This window comes from Dermochelys coriacea, chromosome 4, assembly GCF_009764565.3.
Source record: "Dermochelys coriacea isolate rDerCor1 chromosome 4, rDerCor1.pri.v4, whole genome shotgun sequence".
NCBI classification, from domain to species: Eukaryota; Metazoa; Chordata; order Testudines; family Dermochelyidae; genus Dermochelys; species Dermochelys coriacea.
The window spans coordinates 66,727,742-66,753,728 of NC_050071.1; the positions used below are offsets into that span (position 1 = coordinate 66,727,742).

Here is a 25,987-nt window from a genome sequence, read left to right on the forward strand (position 1 = left end):
ACCCCAACACAAGGATGTTAAATTTAATTATATCATGGTCTCTATTACCAAGCGGCCCAGCTATATTCACCTCTTGGACCAGATCCTATGCTCCACTTAGGACTAAATCAAGAATTGTCTCTCCTCCAGGACTAGCTGCTGCAAGAAGCAGTCATTTAAGGTGTCAAGAAACTATCTCTGCTTCCCATCCTGAGGTGACATGTACCCAGTCAATATGGGGATAGTGGAAATTCCCAATTATTATTGAGTTTTTTATTTTAATAGCCTCTTCTCTACACCATCGTTTCATCCAAGCATTGAGAGCCTGCAGTTCTGCCTGTCTAACTGGCCCCACACGTGGAAATGGAAGTATTTCACAGAATGCTACCATAGAGGTCCTGGATTTCAATCTCTTACCTTTCAGCCTAAATTTGGCCTCCAGGACTTTTCTCCTATCCTTCCCTATGTCATTGGTATCTACATGTACCACAACCACTGGCCTCCCCAGCACTACATATAAGCCTATCTAGATGTCTCGAGAGATCCGCAACCTTCACACCAGGCAGGCAAGTCACAATGCGGTTCTCCCGGTCATTGCAAACCCAGCTATCTATGTTTCTAATGATCGAATCACACCTTACTAATACCTATCTCTTCCTACTAACTGGAGGTCCCTCCCTTGAAGAGGTATCCTCAGTACAAGAGGATATGACATCATCATCTGGAAGGAGGGTCCCAACTATGGGATCTTTTCCCTCTGCTCCAGTTGGATGTTCTCCTTCCCTGAAACTTTCATGCTCCTCAACAGCACAGACCAGGAGTGGGACCATTCCACTGTGTCCCGGAAAGTCTCATCTATATACGACTGTCTCCCTTAGCTCCTCCAGTTCAACCACTCTGTTCTCCAAATCCCATACACGGTCTCTGAAGGCCAGAAACACCTTTCACTGAATGCACACATAGGCCACCTGACCACAGGGCAGGTAATCGTACAAGCTGCATTGTGTGCAATAAACTGGATAGCCCCCACTCTGTTTCTGGACTTCTGCCTTCATTATCTTTTAATTCCTGAAGCTCATTCTTTTGTTGTTCTTTTGTTTTTATCAGGAAGTGTTTTGGGCTTTAAGTTTAAAGTAGTTTAAGGAATGTTAAGTGTATCTAGCCCCCCACTCCCACTTCCCCCTGTAAATGCCCTTGCAAAATTCCCGTTAGACGTTCCTGTTCACTAGCAATTCAAACAAAGTGCGCAGGTGTGACAGAATGTACCTGTGTTCATACCCTACACACTATTGTAATAATATTTGTACAAAGTATGCCGTGTAAGGTGTGATTTGAAATTCATAATTTGCTGGTCATTATTGTCCTCATAAAATGTGTCTGGAAACATTGTATGTGAAGTTATAAGATTCCAGTGTATGGTGTTCTTAACACATGTTTCAAACTAAGGTTGGCAAACAGATATGTCACAAACAAAGGAATGTGTGCTCTGCTTAATTTGCACTTACGCAGTAAACAGTCAGCAAGCAGGAATGAAAACAAAAGAAGCTTCAACAGTTGAGGAAAAGCAGCAGGAAACATCCTTCCCTATACCACCCCCATCCCTTGAAAAACATTTCCACCTGAGATTCAGGAGAGAGACACTATAAAAAAGGAGGGGCAAACACTCTAAGATATCCCCCCTCCATTGCATTCACAGCACCAGAAGGGACAAAGGAAGCATTCATTGAACGCTGAGTGAAGGGGTCATGACCTAATAAGTTTGGTCAGTAAGACTGCTGAATTGTGGTGAGAAAACTTTGCTTTGAATTTAACATAGTTTGTTAAGTTAGGCACTAGTAGCATTATCTTTAGTTTCTTGTAACCATTTCTGACTTTTATTCCTAATTGCTTTTACTTACTTAAAAATCTCTCTTGTTGTAGTTAATAAACTTGTTTTATTCTTTTATCTAATACAGTGTGTTTAAATTGAAGTGCTAGGGAAACTCCATTTAGGGTGGGAGGTTATGTGCATATTATTTCTATTAAAGCAATAATGGACTTTATATGAACTTGTATAGTCCAGGAGAGGGCTGGCAGTACAGAACATACATTTCTGGAGGAAAATCTAAGACTGAGAATGTTGGGGTCATCCTGCAGCATAGCTAAGCCTGGTAAAAGATAAAGGGTGGGAGGCTGGCTGGCTGCAGCACATGCAGACACAGCTGGGAGTGACTTGATTGCTTGAGGCTGTTTGTGAGCAGTCACAGCTGGAAGCTACAGCAGCCAAGCATTGTAAAGGGTGTCCCAAGTTAGAGGGAGGGGTAATACAACTACTTGTTAGTCTAGATTGTACCCTGGGTATGTCACAGCAGGGTATTACAATAATTGTTCATAAAGAGGAATTGTAGACTTAATTCTCCATATTCTAGCCTAGAAAGGTGTGTTGCTACATTCATGTTTTTCAACACACTCTAATTTTAATATCTGAATAGCTGTAATGAAGTTATAGAAGAAAATTGGTATAGTATGGATTATAAATTCAATGAGACATTAAATGTGCAACAATAATTAGGTTACCAATTGAGAATACTGTGTCAGAGGAACAAAACCACATAATTAACTTAATTACTAACACAGACATCATCCACAGGTGTATCCGTGGAGTGTCTCCTTTCATCCAATTATTAAATAACAACCTCCTAAGTAAAATGAAGAATCCAGCCAAGAAAAAAAAGTGATTTGGCAGTTAATGTATTATTTTGTCTGTCAGTCTGATAAGTCATAAACACAAATTTAGATTAAGTTTATTATTGGCACTGTAACTTACCCTTGAGCTACCCCTTTGAGTATAGTCCTTATTAAGAAGCCACCTTTTTTCCTAAAAGATACCAGAGTTACCCCTAGAGTTAGTAAAATATACTGGAAAAGTTATATAAATGCATGAGTGAGATATTATGCAAAAAATTTTGCCATTTGATGAATTATGTATCCAATAAATATTTGCTCAAAGCTGCTCACATACAAAAAAAACTGAATTGATTATTCAGTTAAAGTGGTCAATTTCACTGTGTAACCTATTTGATAAATAGTATTTAAAGAGGAAATAACTGTGGTAATTAAAACTGTTAAAGTATGATGGGGAGGAATGTGGGTACACCACTGTGGTGCTTGCAAGTGCCTACTTTTTAATATCTAGCAATGTTACAGCAAGAGATGTAACAGCCCGTTTCTCAACTTTATTGTGAACGCTTTGAGTATTGGACATAAATGGAAATTATAGGAATTTTTTTTGGAAAAATTAGGATTTCATAACAACTTAGCTTAAGTTCAGTCAACCTGCAACTTTGTATAGTGTCAACTAAAGTTTCAGTGACATTCATGAACATTTTGGACTGAGCTGGATCCAGTTTTTGGCAAACCCCCATCACCCAACAGTCCTAGAATCTCTCATTTATCTTCTGTTGTCTTTAGGGAATGTGAAAAGGGATAGAAAAGAAGATTTGGCCTGCATAAGCTTTCCTTATCTTCCCAATCTTCAGTTCCCAACAAATCATCAGAAAGGATCCCTGCTAATAAAAATATGTGGGAGGAGAGTGTTTGTTTATGTTTTATTTGGAAACAGAATAATACCTATGGATTTGGCAAAGTTTCTTTCTGTTTCTCCAATTCAAGAAATGTAAAACCATATGAAACTATTTAAAGGAGGCTTCACAGTCCTACCACATCCTGCCCCAAGAAAAAACAGTGAACTTGGGTCATCCTGACCTGACTAGAAAAGCTGCAGGGAGCAACCAATCAGAGTACAGCAGGCTCAGTTAAAAGAGGCTGCAGAAGCTGAGCAAACCAGTTCCTGGCTGTCACCTGAGTGGCAAAGAAGGGTGTTCAGGTCACAGGTAGAGTCCTGCGCAGATACAAAATTAATATCTGAGGATGTGGCTATCCGTAGATATCAATCATGTATCCACAGAGCTGCAGGCCTGGAACTGAAGCAGCAAAAGCAGCAATATGTCAGGCTGCCGCTTGCAGGAGCCAGTGTCCTGCACGGGCAGCTCCTCTGGCCTGGCTGTACCCCCCCCCCAGCCCAACCCACTAGGATGGGCACCAGGCTCCTGCAGGACACTGGCTCCTATGACTGGTGGCACAACATGCTGCTTTTGCCTCTGCATTTCCTGATAGAGCCCTGCAGCTCCACAGATACAAAACTTACATCCACAAATATAAATTGGATATCGGTGCAGGGCTTTAGTCACAGGAGCCTGAGAGATAACCAGAAGTTGTGCTCTGGTTGCATTTTGCTTTCTGCAAGGAGAGAGCAGACTTGAGAATTTTAACCCTGAAGTGCTGTGTGACACAGGAAAGACCCATGGGAAGAAGCCCAGGAGAAATAGTAGCAGCTAATTGATGGAGTTAAAAGGAGCCGTGTGTGACTGCTGTTCATAGTGTCCCTGGGTTGGGACCTGGAGTAGTGGGTGAGCCTGGGTCCCCCCCCCCACTGGGATAAGACTATTTGCTAGAAGCCTGACAAAACAGCCAAGACAGGGTTCATGTGTTGAATTTTGCTACCCTGGAAGGGGACTGAACTCAAGGGGCAACCTGACTGGAGCTGGGACAGTGAGAACCAGTGAAGCCAGAGTCATGAGGGAGAAAGCCCTGAGGGGCAATTCAGTGGTGAGCTGGAGCCAGTTTATACCGGTTCGCTAGAACCGGTTGTTAAATTTAGAAGCCCTTTTAGAACCAGTTGTTCCGCGAGGGACAACTGGTTCTAAAAGGGCTTTTAAATTTAACCGGCCAAACGTGGCACGTTAGGTGCCGACTCCATGGTGCTCCAGCCCTGGAGCACCCAAGGGGAAAATTTGCTGGGCAGCTTCCTGCCCCACCCTCGGCCCCAGCTCATCTCCATTCTGCCTCTGCCTCCTCCCCTGAACGTGCCACCCTGCTCTGCTTCTCTGCCCCCCACCCCGCTTCCCGCGAATCAGCTGTTCGCGTGAGAAGCTGGGGGAGGCTGAGAACCAGGCCGCAGCTTCCCGCTCAGGCCCAGGGAGGCGGAGGTGAGCTGGGGTTGGGGGGGGCACGAGGAGGGCCGCCCGCACTGCAGCAGATAACCTGGGGGGGGGCCGCAGGGGAACCACTTTCCACCCCAGCTCACCTCTGCCAACCTCTGCCTGAGTATTGCCGCAGGCCGCTTCTCAGCCCTCCCAGGCTTCCTACCGAACAGCTGATTGGCAGGAAGCCGGGGGGGGAGGAGTGCAGAGAAGCAGAGCGGGGCGGTGGGTTCAGCGGAGGAGGTGGAGCGGAGGTGAGGTGAGCTGGGGCCGGGCGCGGGGTGGGGAGCTACCGATGGGTGCTCTGCACCCACCATATTTTCCCCATGGGTGCTCCAGCCCCAGAGCACCCAGGGAGTCAGTGCCTAAGGTGCCACTTTTGATTTGATCAGTGGGGGGAGTGGCTGCTCCCCCTGTTCCCCCACTAGCTACGGTCCCCCACCCCTAGGAGCCAGAGGGACCTGCTGGATGCTTTCTGGGAGCCGCCCCAGGTAAGAACCGCTGGGACTCCCCACCTCACCCCCGGCAGGTGCCTCTGGCTTTTAGGGGTGGGGTGGGATGGGCACCCACTACGGTGGCCCATGAGACCCTCCTTCCCAGTTCTGGGGGCAGTCAGGGGACAGAGTAGGGGGGTGGATGGGCAGGGGTCGGGGGGACATCAAGGAACACGGGGGGGTGGCTGGGCCAGGAGTCCTGGGAGGCAGGTGGGCAATGACCCCCTCGTGGGGTGAGGAGGGAACCCGTTAAGATTTTGGCAGCCCATCACTGGGGCAATTGTCTATAACAGGGCAGAGATGGACTTAAAATTAGCCAAGAAAGGGCTGAGAACTGAGCCTAAAATCACTAACAAGGGTACAGTGATTGGCCCTATTGGACCTTTGTAACCCCAGAAGGGATTCATCCATTGAAAACTGCGTGACTGAGCCTGAGGGCTCAGCCACTGAAGACCTGCTTGATGAGGTCAACAAGGTGCAAGGGATGCCAACAGAAAAAGAAAACTAGCAGCACACCCAGCCAACAGGAGACACTCACAAGAGGTGAGTGCACCCTATCACAGTAACAAGAGTCCTGTGATTCAACATCACCATTTCATTCAGCTCTGAAACTCTTTTCTAACAATTACTTATGTTACCAGAAGCAAATATTCCAAAAGGTATGTGCATGGTCAGGAAGCAGCTATTTACTACTATTAATCTCTAGAATTTCTAGTTCTACTATCTGCCCTCATAACTTTCATTTTTATGGCCTTAAATCTAATAGAGGAATGTATTGGAAAGTAGACTGATAATACTGAAGAATGCAACCCATTGGGCTTTGAGGGAAATATCTGAATCTATATAGTCAAGAGTGGTTCTAATATATAGGAGTGCTCCCCTCTCAGTTAAATCTGCCTCTTGATATTGAGCATGAAAGGAGTGGAAAAAGCTTTCGATCCCCTGAGGTGTTTCACTAAATATCTTTTTTCCAAGTGTGTGTGTGTGTGTGTGTGTGTGTGTGTGTGTTTGTTTGTTTTTTTTTTTTTGTTTGTTTTAAATTTCTCAAGGCTTCCTACCATTGATGGGTCACCTGCTCCTACTCAGTCATCAGTCACAGAGCCTCCATTTGCTCTCCTGCATTGACAGGTGTGACTTCTTCTTCGTTCATACATCAGAAGACAGACAGTTAAGAAGCCTTTATCATTTCTTCTAGAGCAGGAGCTGGATTAAAGTACTCTGTGGGTTTGCTTGGCAAGATTAAAGTTTTCCTCAGGTCAGTTCCAGCCCATGTGTTATATGATTGACATTACTGTTGAAAATTAAATATTGCCCTACATTTCCACTAGATTACCAAATACAGGATGTAGTTTCCTGACAGCTGGGGGTCACATAGAAGCTCAATCACTGCACTGCTTTTTCTGCTCTCACTCGGCAAAAAAAGTATTTAATAAACAAGAAAACTGAATCTAGCAGCTGAATCAAAGTTGTCCAAAGCCATCCAATACCACAGTGCTATTTCTCTGATCCTCATACTTAATATATTACTATAGTTTATTATTTTTAAAATCAAAGATCACTACTCACCTGGTTACTTCCTAAAAGTGCAGTGCATTCCCATTAGATATCCTAATATTAGACATGCTGGAAAAGTTATATGGTAGAAGGAAGAAACAAGATTTTTATCTCCCAAGATTCAAAAGGTGACATTCTGGAGTTTTGTAAAAAAATTATTTATGTTGGTTAAGAAATATGCATTTAAGCAAGCCCATACTGAGTGCAGCACAATATCTTTACATTGTTTCAAGTAAACAAGCTCAGGGCTAAGGGCTGAGTCCTACTCGGGTAGCTGACTGTGCAATGGGTATTTAAGCAGGATGGGTGAGGGCAACAAATTCTCTTCAGTAGAAACTGCTTCAGCTCAAATGTTGAAGCAATCCTCATGTCAGGAAAGGACAGGTCAGGAAAGGACAAGAGGATTCTGTGACCCAACCCCATCCCTTCCATATTCATGGTACCATGCTGACAAACCTCTGAGACAGGAGAGTGCACAATCCCTGTTTGTTCTTTTAAATCCTGTTTCTGTGGCATTGCAGAATGACATTAATTCTGCTGCCAGAGGGTGCTTCTCAGCAACAAAGCTGGACTTGCTCCTCTAAGCCTTTTGCAATACAGCCTTTACTTTTGTACCTCAACATTTGTCAAAGAATTATTGGCCAATGACAAGACCAATATTGTTTCCAGAATTCTAAGATGTAGCTTTCTAAAGAAAAAGCTGAGCTTTATTTTTTTGTCAGCTGAAGTTAATCAGGCCTATTTTATTTAGATTATCCATTGTTTGTTCAGCAACAACCATTTTTGCTGCTGTAGAAAATACATAGAGAGATGCCCTTCAGAGAAGGGGCTACATTCTAAAAGACAGAGACATGGAAGAAAACAGAATATTTTAAAGGGTTTTTTTTCATTCTGTCTCTCCACCACTGATTTTTTTTTTCTTTAAGCACAGATTTTGAACCCCTTACTCACTGAGCACTTATAAACCCAGGTAGTCCTATTGACTCCAATGGGATCAGTAATGTTTAAAAAAAACAACAAAAAAAAAACCCTTATATGCCAATCCATTAATACTATGTTGCTTAACTATCACAATGCCTTCTACCTCACTCTACCTATGAAATAACATATATGGATTCTTGTCCATATCTATTGAATATTTTCATACATGATTAAAATTGTTTTATCATTGCTTCCCTCTCCCCTGTAAATAGAAAAGAATGGTGATAAAAGCCTTGACATGCTTTCCCCATGGAAAAGATGTTTCTATCAAGCAGATGGGTGGATATTCCTCAATCTTTCTAATACGAATTAATGGAAATTAAAAAAGGATTTATTGACTGATGGCAGATGGCTGGAGGATTTTGTGGAGGTGCATCTTGTGTAAATTACAGCAACAGCATACTCAACCTCTTGCTGTGGATGAAAGGTTAGTTCTTCATTAAATTAGGAATGTTCTGCTTGATTAAATCTTAAGAAGAAAAGAACAGCTTTGTTCTACCTTATCAGTATAAGCATGCAAGATCCACCCCATCCCTTGATCATGATATTTAACTACCTATTTAGCTTCTCCAGAATTAGTACTGCACAACTCTCTATCATACTTAAAAGCCTTTAGGCTCAGGCCTACCACAACTGCTTTGTAGAGAAGGAGTGTTCTATATTCTGAACTTTTCTTCTTTCCCCACAGGCCACATCTTCCCCACATCTCTGCCCACAGCTTCCATTCTGTTCTGCTATACCAGTCCATTCCTCTCCCTCCCTTGCTTTGGAAACACACAGCCCAAGAAGAGAATCAAGTTTGTTGCTTTCCAATATCTGAACATTCTCCTGATCCTCTTTGCTCTGGCTTTGTGAGTCACATTGAGTCTGGGTGGACTCATAAGTGAGTGCACCGACTGAGACAGGGCAATGGGCTGGCAATTTGAAGGTGTGCAACACTCCAACTACTGGCAGGCTTATAGGGAAATGAGGCACAGGGAGTAAAAACAGGCCAAACTAATTCCCACATTGCTTTCAGCATGGCATAAATCTCCCTCAAGCCTCTGGCTGAGTCTTGGGAGTTCTGTAAATAGCACTGTCATGCTGGGCTGAACATGCCAGATATGGAGACAACTGAGATGCAGAATTTAGGGTGCTACTCCCCTTGTGGCTGTACTGATATTAGGTCAAAGCCCAATGTGTCCTTCAGTCAGAGCAGCTGATGCACTACCAGGAAATTTTAATTTGTTTTTGGACAACTATTCTTGAAGCTTGGTTATTTGCATTCCTGTTGTCTTTCCACAACCCCATGTACTGGTAGTTATGACCCCCTGTATCCATGTACCTCCTGCCCAAAGGCACCCCATGAGATAGGACCTCCCACAACTCCTGTGCAGGGTGAGACAGGCCAATCTGGGATCCACTCAACTACTTCTCAGATGAAGCAAATGGCACCAGTAGCAACCCTCGCCTCATCGGGAGGGAACCCCCCCAACTGTGGAGGCAGAGGAGAGAGATCCAGGTCAGGCTGGTCTTCCTTCTGAACAATGTATAGACCCAGAAGCTGGAATCGGCACTCCATCCCTTACTCTGGGAAATCAATCTTCCTGCTACTGCTGGCTAAAGGTTGTTGGTCCTGAAACTCAAGTATTAGCAGCCTATCTTGTAGTACTGTACATGTGGGGTTCAAACCATGCTGATTCTTGATGGGTGTCAATTGCACATAATAGGACTTGTTTCCTTTTTCCATTTTGAAACATAGGAAATTACACACAAACTATATAACAAAGTTATTTAGGTTAGGAAGTCAAGCACTCAAAAGTTAGGAAAACCAGATTTAATGTTGTCTGTAGAGCATTAATTCTGATCACTTGTGCAAATGCATTATGAAACAGACTTTAGTTATAACCTATTTTTCCCACTTTTTCAGCACACAATTTGGCACATGAGCAGGATGAATTAAGATTGTTTAAGCAACCATAAATCTGGCATTTCCTAACTTTCAAGTTTTTGACTTCACAAGAATGTTTTATTTTAACTTAGATTTTTTTTGTCTGTAACTATATTATAAAAACATTCAGAGCATGGTTGTCTTATCTCTTTTGTTAAATGCCAAGTTCTACTGTTGCCATGATATAGCTAATGCTAAAGGAGGGGGGGGGGGGAAGCCTGCCTTCTAACAAACTTGCCCCAGAGTGCATGCCAAATTCACAGGGTAGCATATTCTCTCTCTCTCTCTCTCTCTGACTGACACACATGCACCACCCCCCAAACCATTAAAAAAAATAAAGCAGTAACAGTGGCTGTGCAGGTTTTACCTTTGTTTCAGTTGTTTAAAATAAAATGGGTTACTCTACTTCTCCATACCCCCTGCAAGAACATCAGGCTTCCAAACTCATCACCCAAACACAAATAAGGATATGTCTATACTGAAATTGCAGATGTGATAGCATACCCTGTGCTAGTTTTAATCTAGCTAGAGTAGTTAAATCTAGCAGTGAAGATGCAGGCTGTGCAAGCCCACCCAGAACCCTGGGTAGATACTCATATTGCTAGCCTACACTAAGATCCATGCCACTTTGTATTCACTGCTATTCTAGTGTGGTCTTGTTTCTATGAGCTGCAATCATACTTGCAATTGCTGTGTAGACATACGCTAAATCTAAACCATCAAAAGGGTGTCATGAGCCTATAGGAAATCAGCCACTGGATAAAGGACAGCTGGCTCAAACTATAGGTAGGGTAGACTTAAGAGATATTGGCTGGAAGAGGGAAACACTTGGTGCAGACATTGTCTTCCTCTTCCATCAAGGTTGTCTCCATCACATTTATTCAAACATTGACACAGCTGGCAGACTTATTACTAGGCCTACATGATGAGGGAAGATTAATAATAACAGTCATATTTTTCCATTTTCTACTTGGAAAGTAACTTTGCTCCTGGCCACCATGATCCATGCATCTGTCATCTCCAGACTAGATTACTGTATTCAGTGTATCTGGGACTAAAAGGACTAAGTACTGGAAAGGCTCCAGCAGTATAAAGTTGCTCACTTCCAGAGCTTCAGCGGTTCCTAATCTGCTTCATTTGCCAGTTCTAGGCCCTGCTTCTAATACTTAAAACCATCAACAACAGGCACAGCTGAATCAGCAACTGCATCTCTATGTGACCAACCAAGACACCTCCATTTCTCTGGAAAAATGCAGCTAACAGACAGCATATGATGAAGTCAATGAGTGCAGGAGATAAGCATGGATAGTTGAGAGGTTTCAGCTATTGATAGAGCTTCCAGAGGAGATCAAACTAATTGGGATTCTGACCATATTTAATGCATGTAGCAAGATCCTTTCCCATGATTATTCCCTCTCGCTGTAACCAGACTGACCGTATTTTGCATAAAATCCATGCACACAGCAAGAGTTTTCTTTCAAAGGTTTTACCATGAAGTCTACTTGGAACTTTGTCTGGCAGACCTAATTTACCATAGAGATTTTTTAAGGCCCGGCTTGACAAAGCGTTGGCCGGGATGATTTAGTTGGGGTTGGTCCTGCTTTGAGCAGGGAATTAGACTAGATGCCTTCCTGAGGTCTCTTCCAATCCTAATATTCTATGATTCTACCTGGACAATGTTTATGTACTTCAGTTATGGGTACTAAAAAATTATAGTAACCAAGATCAGAATCTGGTGTAATCTTTTTACTGGTCTTTCAAAGCATTCATTGTCATCACTTGCACTAATAAAAAAAAACTACATTAATTGATATTAGGGCCAGAAAGGCCTTCTTAGGTAATGTAGACCATCTCACTGTGTCACTTAAATAGATTGTTAAATCCATAAACTGCAAATAAAAAGTATAATTACAGAAAAAAAAATACTGTAAATTTTGTAGCAACTGGGAAAGCATATTGAGCAAGATATTTATTTCGATACCATATGTCAAGTTTGCAATAATAGCAAAGTCACATAGAGTATCTCCTTAACTCAAATTAACCCCTGGAGTGTTTTTTGCAGAGGTAACATATGTCTATAAATGGCAACTGTATGGCCATATGAGATGTTTGTCACACATCCTGCAGCACAGTGCTTTTTCAAACAAAGGAAGGTGGTAATTTTCCATCCTGAAAGCATGAGAAGCAGCACAAAGATTGGAAATGTTTCTGTATATTTATTACTGTCTGTTAAAATCCAAACTGTAACATATGGCAGGCACCAACACAATGGAGTAGGATGTCCTTTAACCCTACTGCCCCAGAGATGTCCCTTTACCCGTCATCTCCAAAAAGCATAAGCTATATGTTTCAATCACTGATCAAAGTGCATGTGTTTGAGATGCCTCCTTGATGCCACTACTCCCCCTCCCAACACCCAGGTGCTCAGGACTGAGGATTGGGCAAAGACTTGATGCTGTTTCACCACCCCTCCAAGCTTGTTGACCAGTATGGCTGAGCAGGAGCAGAAAGTGCAGCTTGCTTCCTATGTAAAGAACAGGCAAGTGGAGACTAAATTATGACTCTGATAGTCTGGTCCCTGATCTGCTCCTGGGATTGTGTATTTAGGTGCTGCCACTTACTCAGCACTTGATTTAATTCTACAACCTATCCCTAAAGTTATTTTTTCAGGTGCTGTCCCCACTATAAAACTGCCAGTGTAATAAATTACGCACATGCATACACATATTTTGTGAGACTGAAGAGCTGCAGAGGCCACATGAAGATCTACTTGATAACCCAGGAATGGCTTGCACATTCACTCTGCAGAATACTTGGGATGTAATTCCTTCCTCCCATTAACTTACAGGTGTTTAAGAATGGCTGAGAGTCATGACTTTTTTGTGTCTTTCCCTTCCCCCTCTCATCCCCATTAAGGTTGCATTTCTCTATTTACTAGAGAATAATTATTTAAAGCAAGGGTACACTTCTCTACCATTAATTGAATAATAGTAATTTATTACTGCTAACAAGCTGGGAAATATAGAAATAAGCAGCAGTAAATCAGTTGTATGGATGCATGTGTAGAACTATAATTCAGACACCGTAATACATCTTGCTTTTTCTTTACTTAGAAATGGATGGAGAAATTCAGCAACACATTTAGAAACTGTATAAACAATTATCAGAGGGGTAGCCATGTTAGTCTGGATCTGTAAAATCAGTAAAGAGTCATATGGCACCTTATAGACTAACAGATTTATTGGAGCATAAGCTTTCATGGGTGAATACCCACTTCGTCGGATGCATGTTAAATAATTGTGTCAATATCAGTGTGTGTGATGAAGGATGGTGGCAGAATGGACTCTAGAATAGTACTCATAATTTTCACTTATAATACATCTTCCATCCAAGGATCTCAAAGTCCTTTATAAACATAGCGGTGCTGTTATTAAATCTCTTTACTGGAATATGGTATAGAGGGAACAGCTTGTTCAGGAAGAACAGATGGGGGAGAAAAGGGAGGAGATGTCATGTTATACATCAAGAAGATATAGGTTCAGGAAGTGAGGCAGACCAGATGAAAGTCTCTGGGTAAAGACAAAAATGGGGGGAAAATAGGAGTGACATTCTGGTAGGAATCTACTGTTGACCACCAAATCAGGGAAAGGTAGAGGATGAGGCATTTTCAGAACAAGTAAGAGAAATATCCAAACGACAAGACCTGGTAGTTATGGGGGGGCGGAAGGGATTTTAACTATCCAGTCACCTGTTGGAAAAGAAATGTGGCAAAACACAAAAATTTCCAAAATGTATTGGGGACAACATTTTGTTTCAGAATGGGGGAGGGGGGAGGAACACAAGCTAAAATAGGGAAAGAGATTAAAGAATATTTAGATAAGTTAGATGTGATCAAGTTGGCAGGGCCTGATGAAACTCATCCTACAGTACTTAAGAAATTAGATGAAGCAAACTCAGAACCACTAGCAATTATCTTCAAGAACTCCAGGATGATGGGTGAAGTCCGAGAGGACTGAAGAAGGGCAAACATAGTACCTATTTTTGAAAAGGGGAAACCAAGAGGACCCAGAGAATTATACAGACTAGTCAGCATAACTTCAATACCTGGAAATATACTAGAACAAATTATTAAATCAGTTTGTAAGCAGCGATCCTAAAGGATAAGAAGGTTATAAGGAATAGCCAGCATATGTCTGTCAAGAACAAATCATGTACAATCAAGCCAGTTTCCTTTTTTGACAGGGTTACTACTGCCCTAGTGGATAGAGGAAAAGCAGTAGACATGATATATCTTGATTTTAGTAAAGTTTTTGACACAGTCCCACATGACATTCTCATAAGGAAACCACAGAAATGTGGTTTAGATGAAATTACTATAAGGTGGGTGCACATCTGGTTGAAAGAAAGACTTTACTTGAAGTATAGTTATCAATGGTGTTCTGTCAAACTTTGAGAATGTATCTAGTGGGGTCCTCTAGGGATCAGCCCTGTGTCTAGTACTATTTAATAATTTTCATTAATGACTTGGATAATGGAGTGCAAAGTATGCTTATAGTATTTGTGGATGATACCAAGATGGGAGGGGCTGTAAGCACTGTGGAGGACAGGATTAGAATTCAAAGTGACTTTGGATTAGAGAATTGATCTGAAATCAACAAGATGAAACTGAATAAAGACAAATACAAAGTACTACACTGAGTTAGGAAAAAAATAAAATGAACAACTACAAAATGGGGAACAACTAGCTAGGTCTATTATTGCCCAAAAGGATCTTGAGGTTACAATGGATTACAAATTGAGAGTGAATCAACAATATGATGCAGTTGTAAAAAGGCTAATATTCTGGAATGTATTAACAGGAGTGTTGTATGTAAGACATAGGAGGTAATTGTGCTTGTTAAACAATCCTTAGTAAACCTATGAGCAACAATAACTTATTAATTCAATTTTACATCAAATTGCAGAGTGTGGTTCACAGTTGGTGGGTCCCATCAACCCATTTAAAATCAAAGCACTAATGCTGCTTTTTCTATTGCTTTAAGAAAAATAACTTAACTTTTCATACTCTATTGGTCCCAGGGTGACCACAGTTGCAAAGTATATCCCCAACACAAGTATCAAGGGTGAAGTTATTTTCTTGGTAACATATTTTAGGATTTTTTAAGGTTTTTAAGGTTAACGTAAACCTGATATTTAGGTTTACGTTAACTAGATTAGAATGTTTTTAAAACAGGTTAGATTTTATATTTCATTTCACCTAGAGATAGCTCACTGCAAAAAGAGGCGTTATGTTTTTCATAACTACATACTACACCCATACAAAATGTAAAGCATATTTCTCCATACCAAAAAACTAAAACATGTATGTGAACAGTCAAAATATAGTTATTTTATAATTAAACTTTCATCTTAACAATGGGCATTTAAAATCAACCTGGTGATGGGATTTTAAGTACATTTTCTACAGTTAACACAAAATTTCCCTCAGTCAGCTTTAGTCAAAGCAAATTGCACAACTAATCATAAAATGACTTTTGAGAGAGTTTTTGCATCATGTTTCTAGTAAAGTACTACAGGTTTATTTAGTAGCAAAGACATTGTCAAAAATGCTCTTTGTAGATTAATTTGTAATTGCACTTGTACAAAAATAAATGCATTATGAGTCATATCCAAATGCATCTAACCACTGAAGAGGCACTGCATAGATTTAGTGATTTGCTGGCTTGGATTTCAGATATAATGTGTACTCTGATACAATTTTATTTAATGATATATCACTGAACTATTCAGACAGTAAAGGTCTGCATACAAAAGGTAAACTAAGGGACATGATTATAAATATGGATTTGGCCAGTTCATTCCCTTTGCAGACATTGTTGGAAGATTCCATGTAAACTTTCTATATCTACAGGTAATTAACCCCCTCCCAATATAGTTGAAAGCAGACATGGGAGTTAAACTGAATTTAAAATTACTGACACAAGATGATGTGGTAATATCTGGTTTTAAGATTCTACTCGATAAGTTTATGGAGGAGATGGTATGATGGGATAATGGGATTTTGGTAAGTAATTGATCTTTAAATATTCAGGGTAAATAGGCCAAATCCCCTGAGATGGGATATTAGATGGATGGGATCTGATTTACTATAGAAAACTCTTTCCTGGGTATCTGGCTGGTGAATCTTGCCCATGTGCTCAGGGTTTGGCTGATTGCCATGTTTGGGGTCGGGAGGGAGTTTTCCTCCAGGGCAGATTGGAGAGGCCCTGGAGGTTTTTTTGCCTTCCTCTGTAGCATGGGGCATGGTTGACTGGAGGGAGGCTTCTCTGCTCCTTGAAGTTTTGAACCATGATTTGAGGACTTCAATAGCTCAGACATGGGTGAGGTTTTTCATAGGAGTGGTGGGTGACATTCTGTGGCCTGCGCTGTGCAGGAGGTCGGACTAGATGATCAGAGTGGTCCCTTCTGACCTTAGTATCTATGAATCTTTTAGTGGACCTACTTCTGTTGGGGAGAAAATCTTTTTGAGGACCTAAAGACCTCTATGAGTCAAAAGCTTGTCTCTTTCACCAACGGAAGTTGGTCCAATAACAAATATCATTTCCCCTTTTATCTCTAATATCTCTTAAACAAAGTCAGCTCTTATGGGATAAGAGGAAAGGTCCTCTCATGGATTGGTAACTGGTCAAAAGATAGGAAACAAAGAATAGAAATAAATGGTTAGTTTACAGAATGGAGAGGTAAATAGTGATGTCCCCCAGGGGTCTGTAGTTGGACCAGTCCTATTCAACATATTAATACATGATTTGGAAAAAATGGTAAAGAGTGAGGTGACAAAATTTGCAGATGACACAAAACTACGCAAGATAGTTAAGTCCCAGGCAGACTGCGAAGAGCTAACAAAAGGATCTCTCAAAACTGGGTGACTGGACAACAAAATAGCAGATGAAATTCAATGTTGATAAATGCAAAGTAATGCACATTGGAAAACAATCCAACTATATGTATAAACTGTGGGGTGGGTGGGTGGGGGTCTAAATTAGCTGTTACCACTCAAGAAAGAGATCTTGGAATCATTGTGGATAGATCTCTGAAAACATCCACTCAATCTGCAGCGACAGTCAAAAAGGGTGAACAGAATGTTGGGAATCATTAAGAAAGGGATAGATAATAAGACAGATAAAATGTGGTCGCCCCATCTCAAAAAAGATATATTGGAGCTGGAAAAAGTTCAGAAAAGAACAAAAATGATTAGGTGTATGGAACGGCTTCTGTATGAGGAGAGATTAATAAGACTGGGACTCTTCAGCTTGGAAAACAGACAAATAAGGGGGGATATGATAGATGTCTATAAAATCATGACTGGTGTGGAAAAGTAAATAAGGACGTGTTATTTACTCCTTCTCACAGCACAAGAACTAGGGGTCACCAGATGAAATTGATAGGCAGCAAGTTTAAAACAAACAAAAGGAAATATTTCTTCAAACAATGCACAGTCAACCTATGGAGCTCTTTGCCAGCGGATGTTGTGAAGGCAAAGACTATCACGCGGTTCAAAAAAGAACTAGGTAATTTCATGGAGGATAGGTCCATTAATGGCTATTAGCCATGATTGGCAGAGATGGGGTCCCTACCCTCTGTTTGCCAGAAGCTGGGAATGAACAATGGGATGGATTACTTGATGATTACCTGTGGTGTTCATTCCCTCTGGGGCACCTGGCATTGGCTATGATAATGGGCAAGATGGACCTTTGGTCTGACCCAGTATGGCTGTTCTTATATTCTAGGAACACTGAAAAAAAATACTGTAATTTTATTGTGCAACAAGATTATATTGCTTGAGCTACACAGTTTGCTAGGGATGTCTCATTTTAGCTAGTTTCCATGGCCATCAGCCTCATGGCACTACTCCATGCAATTGAAAAAAAGCAAGTGGCCCACACAAATAATATATTGAACATGTGTAGTGAGAACAGAAACATTCATAAATGAAGGAAAGGCTCTAAAAAAGCTCACTGGCTGGCAGAAACACATCAGCCAGTCATCTCTAAAGTGAAACACAGGGTTCTGTAAATACCTAAAAGACCTTTGCAAAGAGACATTCAGAGTCTCATAATGCACACAATAAGGTGCAAACAAACATGGATGATATGAAGAATATTTTTAAAAATGTATTTTTGCAATTGCTGCACATCAACAGACCTATTGTAGACATACTGGACACCTTCTGTTGAGTGTCTGCTCTTTCACTTGAAATATTCTTATCTTGAGAGCTTGTGCTCTTCACTCTTTCTGCACACAAAATACCATCTACTCTGTCATCATAGTATAGTGTCCCTTTCTACCAGTTAAAATAAAACGTCTTTGTGGAAACCTCAGCTGTGCACATTTCAAGGGATATGGATAGTACTTCCCCACTGGATAAAGTTGAGGCCAGCTCCATTTAAAAATCCATTGCTGTCTCTGTGTTTCATTTTCTTGTGTATCCTGATCAACATAATATTGCTGTCACAGAAGAGTGCGATAAATATAAATTAAGTTGTTCATAGACCAGAGTGCAAAATACCAACCCTACATTTATGCATGAAAAGCAACAAAACATATGGACATCAATTGTGGTTGATGATTGGATTCCATCCTTAGCTTCAGTGCCTAAGGTTAAGGCACTCTGCTATGGCATCTTCATCATAAAACTAGGTTAACTAAACAAAATATCATTACTTGCTCTACAAGTACAGTCTGGGGCTTTTGATGAATCTGAATTTGTTTCCCCTGGAGGGGAAAAAAAATAAAGATCCAACCTCATAATTTGCCATTGAAAACATTTTCACAGAATTTAGAGAGAAGGTGGGTGAGGTAATATCTTTTATTGGACCAACTTATGTTGGTGAAAGAGAAGAGTTGAAGAAGAGCTCTATGTCAGCTTGAAAGTTTACATAGAGCTCTTCTTCAGCACTCCTCTTTCACAAGCACAAGTTAGTCCAATAAAAGATATTACCTGACCCACTCATCTCTCTAATGTCCTGGGACCAACACGGCTACAACTACTTTTCACAGAATTAGTTAAGAACATTTTTTAGAGAAGCTGCAGAATTTTTGCTAAATAAAAATGCCTATTATCTGGTCTTCTACAATATTACTTCTGAAAGAGTGCTTGAAAAGAATACATGACTCAACCTTGTTTTCATGGAATATGTAAACAAAATATACACAATAATCCCAAAGAGTTTTTACCTTTGCTAAAAACTGTCTACTTGTATATGCTTTCTAAAGCTTTTATAAACTTTCATAGTAAACCCAGTGCAAATTCAGTTAACAGAATTACTTTTGACTCTTAATGGCTTCTGTGTTGTTGAAAATCAATAAATGCATCTAAAATTTAGCATGTGTTCCAGTAATGCATTTTTCACGGGTAGCTTTCATACAAAATATATCCCATGTTCTGGTCTTAGTCTATTTCATGAATAATTTAATATAATATTAAAAAGAAATTTGTTGAATGCTTTTGTGAAAATCTGCAACTAGAGAATTTCTAATTGTGGTTTTATGTAACATGACGAAAGACCATTGTTCCCTATCTCATGTACTCAGTATTAAATAAATGGATTTTTACACAATTTTGTAACACAAGTTTAAAGAAATACTAGACTGTATTTCAACATTTCATTTACTACTAAAATGAATCTACATTAGCTGTTTTACCCTTATTAAAGATCATGTTTAAAAAAATAGCAAATAGATATTAAGAAGAAGATTCAAATGTTTAACTGAGTTAAAGTTGGCTTGAACTAAACTACTCATGCTTTAAACTAAGTACATGAGTAATTGTTTGCAGGATCAAGGTCTAAGTTTTCCTCATTCCTAAAAGTCTACCTACATAAAGTGTTTTCAAAGATGTAAATTAGTTTTAGTGCTTTAATAAGATACTAACACAGCATTAACTAAAACAGATTTCTCATTTTTTATTGTTTTCGTCAAAAAATTGTCTTTTGCTAAATTAACGTTGCTAAATTATTGCCTCTATATAATTTAAAGTGCTTTAACATTTCATGACATTATTTTGCTTCCTTTCATAAAGCAATATTTCTCCCCAGGCACACATGTATTAGACTAACTTCCAAAAGCATATTTTTGTTGGACAGCAGTCAGTCTCTTTTTTGCTATTGTTGTACTTACTTTCTGAACCTATGTATCTGGAGAAACAAAACAATACATATTTTAAGGGACAGTTTTGTTTAATCTGTATAGAAATAACTTTGAGAAAGTGTATAAGTTTGCTTCTGACAAATAATTGGGAAGAGGCACAAATACAAATAAACAAAGCAAACACATTTAAATTATTTTGAACTGATTAGGTTCATGAGCGTATTAGTGGCTTATGAAGTTCAGTGAAAAACAGTGTAAAATAATGAGATGAGGGACCAAAACAATTATAGAGGCTATAGCATACAAGAAGGAACTAGGACTAGGAAAATTAGTTGTGGATGTTATTAGATAGTCCAGTAATTATATCTATTTAATGTTTAGCAGAAAGAAGAAAACAAGTTAAGTATGGTATAGAGTATAAATTAATGGAAGTTATTTACAAGACATTACTAAGTACACATTAAAAAGGTATTACTGTTTTAAGTCTTGTCTCAGGTATTTAAAAGATATGTATTCTTAGAGTTTCAGACTATAGCCTGAAACTGATGGCTTTTCCAACTACTCACTTTTCAGGAAGTCAATCACAAAAGAGATCATAAGAATCATGAGCTCTGCTAGAGCTAATACCAACCATATTGAACTGGAACGATGACTAAACAAGTAAATGTGTACTCATGGATGTATTAAGGTGTGTAAAGTGATTTGAATCATTACACTAGGAAGTTAATATTCTGGTACATACAATACACTTCCTCAACTAGGATCTATTTCAAGGCACCTTGGCTTCCTTTCAATTATATTTCTTTATTGATATTTACAACATAAACACTGTTTAAGAATTTAAAATGTTATAGCAAAAATTCCTGAAAAAATTTTTATTTTCTTTAAATTATTGTGTATACTAAAGTCAGTGTGTACCAGATGTGAACCCAAACTTCAGAATTCAGATCTGGGTTTCACTTACTCAAAAAAGGAATTAGAAGCATATGGGGTTTTGGTTGGACACATTACAGAGGAAAGGACCAGACTCTCACAAGTTACTTTCAGAAACCAATATTGTCAGGATAGGTCATTTAAAAAAATTCTTCTATATCATTGAAAATATCCTCCACATTCAGCCCTCCATTGCCACTAAGGTCTAGATAGTGGAGTAAAGTTCCTACTATAGACAAAGCCTATGTTGGCATAACTACATCATTCCACACCCCTGAATGATGCAGTTATACTGACCTAATCACCATTGTAGACAAAACTAGGTTGACAGGAGTGCTTCTCCTATTGACATACTTACCGCCTCTTCGGGAGGTGGAATACCAACATTGACAGGAGAAGCTCCCCTGTTGGCCTAAGTATCATCCTCCCTGAAGCACTATAGCAACACAACTGCAGTGTTGTAAGTGTAGACAAGCCCTCCGAGAGATAGAGTCTAGCCATAAATGATTGGAAATAAGAAAAATGCATCAACACTGTTTCTGGAGGAAAATCACAATGACCAAAAGAACGCTGACTGTGTTTTATTTTACATTTGATTTTCTACAAATTATTGAATAATCTTGTATACCTATATAAACCACTGATATTCCATGCATTTTCCCTGACACATATCCTTAAATCACTCACCTCCTGCACTCTTATTTCCCACTTCTTTTGTTTTCCCATTCTCCTCACTCTCCTTTACTTACTCTTTCTGAACTCTTTTTAAATGGTTTTCCCCCACTTACTATTACATTTTAAAAGGCTCTGTGATTCTCTTACTAAACATTTCATTACCAGTTAATATGTGTTTGTGTTGCAACAAAAGAGAAACCAAATTTAGGTATTTTATCATATAAGTTGCAAAATTCAGTTAAAAATAAATTAAACATAAAATACTAATTAAATAAAAGTTTTAAGCAAAAAGACCAAGAAGGCAGCAGGGAAGTTCCTGTCTGGATAAAGATAGAGATCTCAAAAAAACCAATGTCTTCCTCCTAAGTTTAGAAGAGTTTAGTTTCGGTGTTTGGCTTGGGAAAGCTAATCTCAACTGTATATGTTACTATTTCTTTTTTCTTATTCACTTCGCAAATATCTTCCTGTTTTCTTGGCAAAACCTTTTGTACCTCTCTTATATTATTTGTTGTCAGCTAATGTCTATAAATTTACATCTGTGAACATTAACATTTTTCAAAGATGGTCACCAAGCTGCACCCACAGAAACATTGGGACACACCTATTTTCAGCAAATAGTGCAATTCAGCACGAAAATAAGGAGTGGCTCAAGGTGAGAAAATCTTTGCAGGGATCCCCTTATGAAGCGCCTCCTCCAATCTTCCTCTGGGAGGCGTTTAGCTGACCTGGAAGAATAAGCCAGTGTACCCACCCACAAACCTGGGGAACTTGTGGGAGGGAAGTAGTGTTGCCAACTCTAATGATTTTGTGTCTGATAATTATTGTTTTCCTTAAAGCACCAGCTCCTGGATTCAAGTGGATATGTGATGATTTCAGCCTTTATTCTTAAAGAAAAAGTAAGTTTCTACCCCTTGTGGCTGTGGAGAAAGCTTCAAAATGTGACTCCAGTACACCCTAAAGGCTCAAAAGCAGAAGACTAATCAAAAGAAAGTTTTTTTTCCACCAAATGCATCCAATGAAGTGAGCTGTAGCTCACGAAAGCTTATGCTCTAATAAATTTGTTAGTCTCTAAGGTGCCACAAGTACTCCTTTTCTTTTTGCAAAAGAACACCAAATCTATTCTTTTAACAATCTCAAATCTCATGATTTTTTTATGATCTTAACATGATTTTGGAATATTTGGGGTTGGCAATACTGAGGAAGCACCTTCTACATTGAAGTCCTATGCCTCCATATGAGCTTTGGTTCTTGGCAACCTTCCCTGTCTCTCAGGTTCCCTGAGAACTGGACTGCCAGTGTGAAATCCACAGAGGAGATAAGGCCCCAGTCATACTACCTTTTCTGCTGAACCTCTGCCAGAGTGATGAAGGTAGAGTGGGGCAAATGTGCATACCTCCAAGGCAACTTTGCTTTTTGTCCCTTTTCCCTGATGGATCTAAAATGTGGATGGGGGAGGAGGGACAATGACATACAGGGTTCATACAAGAGAGCCGATCCAGAGGCATGGGTATGCTACAGCATGTGCTTTGTCCTGGGGGAGGGGAAAGATCTGACCCATAAATACTAATTAGAACAAGCAAATGCAAAATTTGTGTGCCTAATAAGCAAACAAATTTTGTGACAACTTCAACAGATGCTTTGAAAAACTGGCTCAATATTTTAATCTTCCATCTACAATTTTGTTGGTGCTTAGTCAGTACTAGATCCAATGCCCACTGAGGTTAATGGATTTACTATAGAAAATTCTTTCCTGGGTATCTGGCTGGTGAATCTTGCCCATGTGCTCAGGGTTTAGCTGATTGCCATATTTGGGGTCGGGAAGGAATTTTCCTCCAGGGCAGATTGGAGAGGCCCTGGAGGTTTTTTTGCCTTCCTCTGTAGCATGGGCCATGGTTGACTGGAGGGAGGCTTCTCTGCTCCTTGAAGTTTTGAACCATGATTTAAGGACTTCAATAGCTCAGACATGGGTGAGGTTTTTCATAGGAGTGGGTGGGTGACGTTCTGTGGCCTGCGCTGTGCACGAGGTTGGACTAGATGATCAGAATGGTCCCTTCTGACCTTAGTATCTATGAATCTATAATGCACAATGGAAGAGGCCACTGGTGAACTGCATTGGTCTTCTCTTGGATTTTCTATCTATGACTGGCTAACATAAAACAATGACTCTTATTTTTCCCAATATTCATTTAAATAATTATTCTCTAAAAGTAGAGATATATAGCAGCTATTAATTTTGCTTTTTGTGCAAAACCAAATAGTTTTATCCTATTTATTTACTTTCCAACTTGCTGACCCAAATACTGTCATCACTTATAACCACATAACCCCACTAACTATAGGTTGAGCATGGCATATAGAAGCTGTAGTTTATATTTTGGCCATAAACTTTTCTTCAAGTGTTTCTCACAGTAAAGTTTTTGCTTGTTTGTTTGTTGCCAAGAAACTTACTCAGCAAATAACTAGCAATTTACTGCCTAAAATATAGGGAACAAGCTCAGTGAATAATCTTCAAAAATATTTTTAGATTTTAGTTTTTTATTGCTAACAAGATGAGCAGAATTTTTAATGTCAAAGAATTAATCTTCTGCTTGTAGTATATACCTTTAACTTCATCATGTTTTTTTTCATATATCATACATTTAGAAAATGCAACATTTGCATTTTGATAAGATACAGCCATTTTTAGCAATGGTTGCTGAATCCGATATACTTTAATTTGCTTTCATATCATACATCTGACAGTTCCACTTCAACAATATTGCCCCAGCAGCTGAAGTCCTGCTATAAATTCAGAGAAGACCTTACTCTATTTTGATCTGTCTTTACCAAATTCCAACAATCATCAGGTCCATGGAAAGTGTATAGTCCAGAAAATTGTTATTGCCTATCATATTCTGCTCAGCATATTTTTAACCTTTTGGACTGCACTACCATTTCTCTCTGAATACAGGCAGATGACAAAGCAGGATCTCATTTTGCAGTGCTAGCTTTTGTGAGTAAGAACATTGAAAATGCTCTCCCCCTCCTTATATTTGCAGCCCAGCTAGTTCAATCCATTTTTGGTCAGTGGGTTCCTCCTTCTCAGGACATATAGTAAATGCACCACAAAGGGAGGATGTTTTTCAGACTAGTAAAGTGGACCACATGTTACTATATTACCTTGTGGAACATCTCTCATCCCATTCAGGCTCACACAGATCATCTTTGCTCCAATTTGCTATTGCATAATAATCTCATGACAACTACAATTACTTGTTAAATCTAATTTCCCATGTAAAGTATTTAATGTCCTGTTAGCTTTTTTAATGCAGTTCAGCAGCTAGAAACCAAGACAAGAGTCTGCACTATGTAGTCCTTTAAGGTACACAATACATAGTTTTACTACGTAGTTAAACTACTGCTTTATAATCCTCCTCCTTGATTCTGTTAACCTTTGTGCATATAAGCAATTAAACAAATAAAAATGTTAGTTGGAAAAAGTGTTCTCTGGATACTGAAAGTTTTTGGAAGGATCAGTACATGACAAGCTGATACAACCTATGTCACTTTCTTCTACATCTGAAATGGAAAACTAATACCAATATTTTTACAACAAGATAGAGAATTAAACACTTAGTTTAAAACCCTTTCAGAATTAAACTTATTCATGTATTTACACCATGGAAATCGCATGGTGTTTGAGTGCCTTACGAGTTACATTACAAGATTTCTTTCCTTGCCCATGAGGGTAGGATATTTTCCACCTTTTCTTTCACTTCTTTTTGGGGAAAGCTATGTCAGAGCAACAGGTTTCTCATTTTATTTCTAAAATCCACGTTAATTCTAATCTCTCCCAGAAGTGAATTGTACAGTTGTGGGCCAGGAGACTGCACTCAGGAGTCGCACCTTTTAGGGGATAGTTCCATTATTCCTGTAGAATGTAGTTATGAGAGGTCATGATCAGAGAGAAAGACAGAGGGAGACAGATGGTCTCAGGTAGCTTGGGCAAACCCTATAAATGGTTTTGAAAATTGGGATCGAGACTTTGAATGTCAGTTGGTGAAGCGAGCAAAGCACAGGGGTATTGTGCACTCTGCAACCTGCATTATTAAGTAAGCAGGCAGTTACATTCTAAATTGGAGCTTTTTCCCCAAAACCGATGCCTTCATTAGTAAGTACAAGTGGCAGTATTTTAACCTGAATCATTCAAATATAAACAAGACACACAGTTTCCTGTCCAATTGTTGGTGGAAAATGGTCTTTAAAAAATCAGACATAGCTATATGGGTATCCAG

The 25,987-nt window shown here is 39.6% G+C and overlaps 1 protein-coding gene and 1 long non-coding RNA gene across 3 annotated transcripts in view; one reads left to right on the forward strand and one right to left on the reverse strand.

Moving 5' to 3' along the window:
- FSTL5 (follistatin like 5) overlaps positions 1 to 25,987 on the reverse strand; it is a 560,774-nt gene that overhangs the window by 278,605 nt on the left and 256,182 nt on the right. The gene's annotated exons all lie outside the window — the stretch shown is intronic.
- LOC119855259 lies at positions 1,652 to 10,091 on the forward strand. Its single transcript, XR_005292806.1, has 4 exons — positions 1,652 to 1,764; positions 6,623 to 6,749; positions 8,242 to 8,456; positions 8,718 to 10,091. It is a non-coding gene; the product is annotated as an uncharacterized LOC119855259 (long non-coding RNA).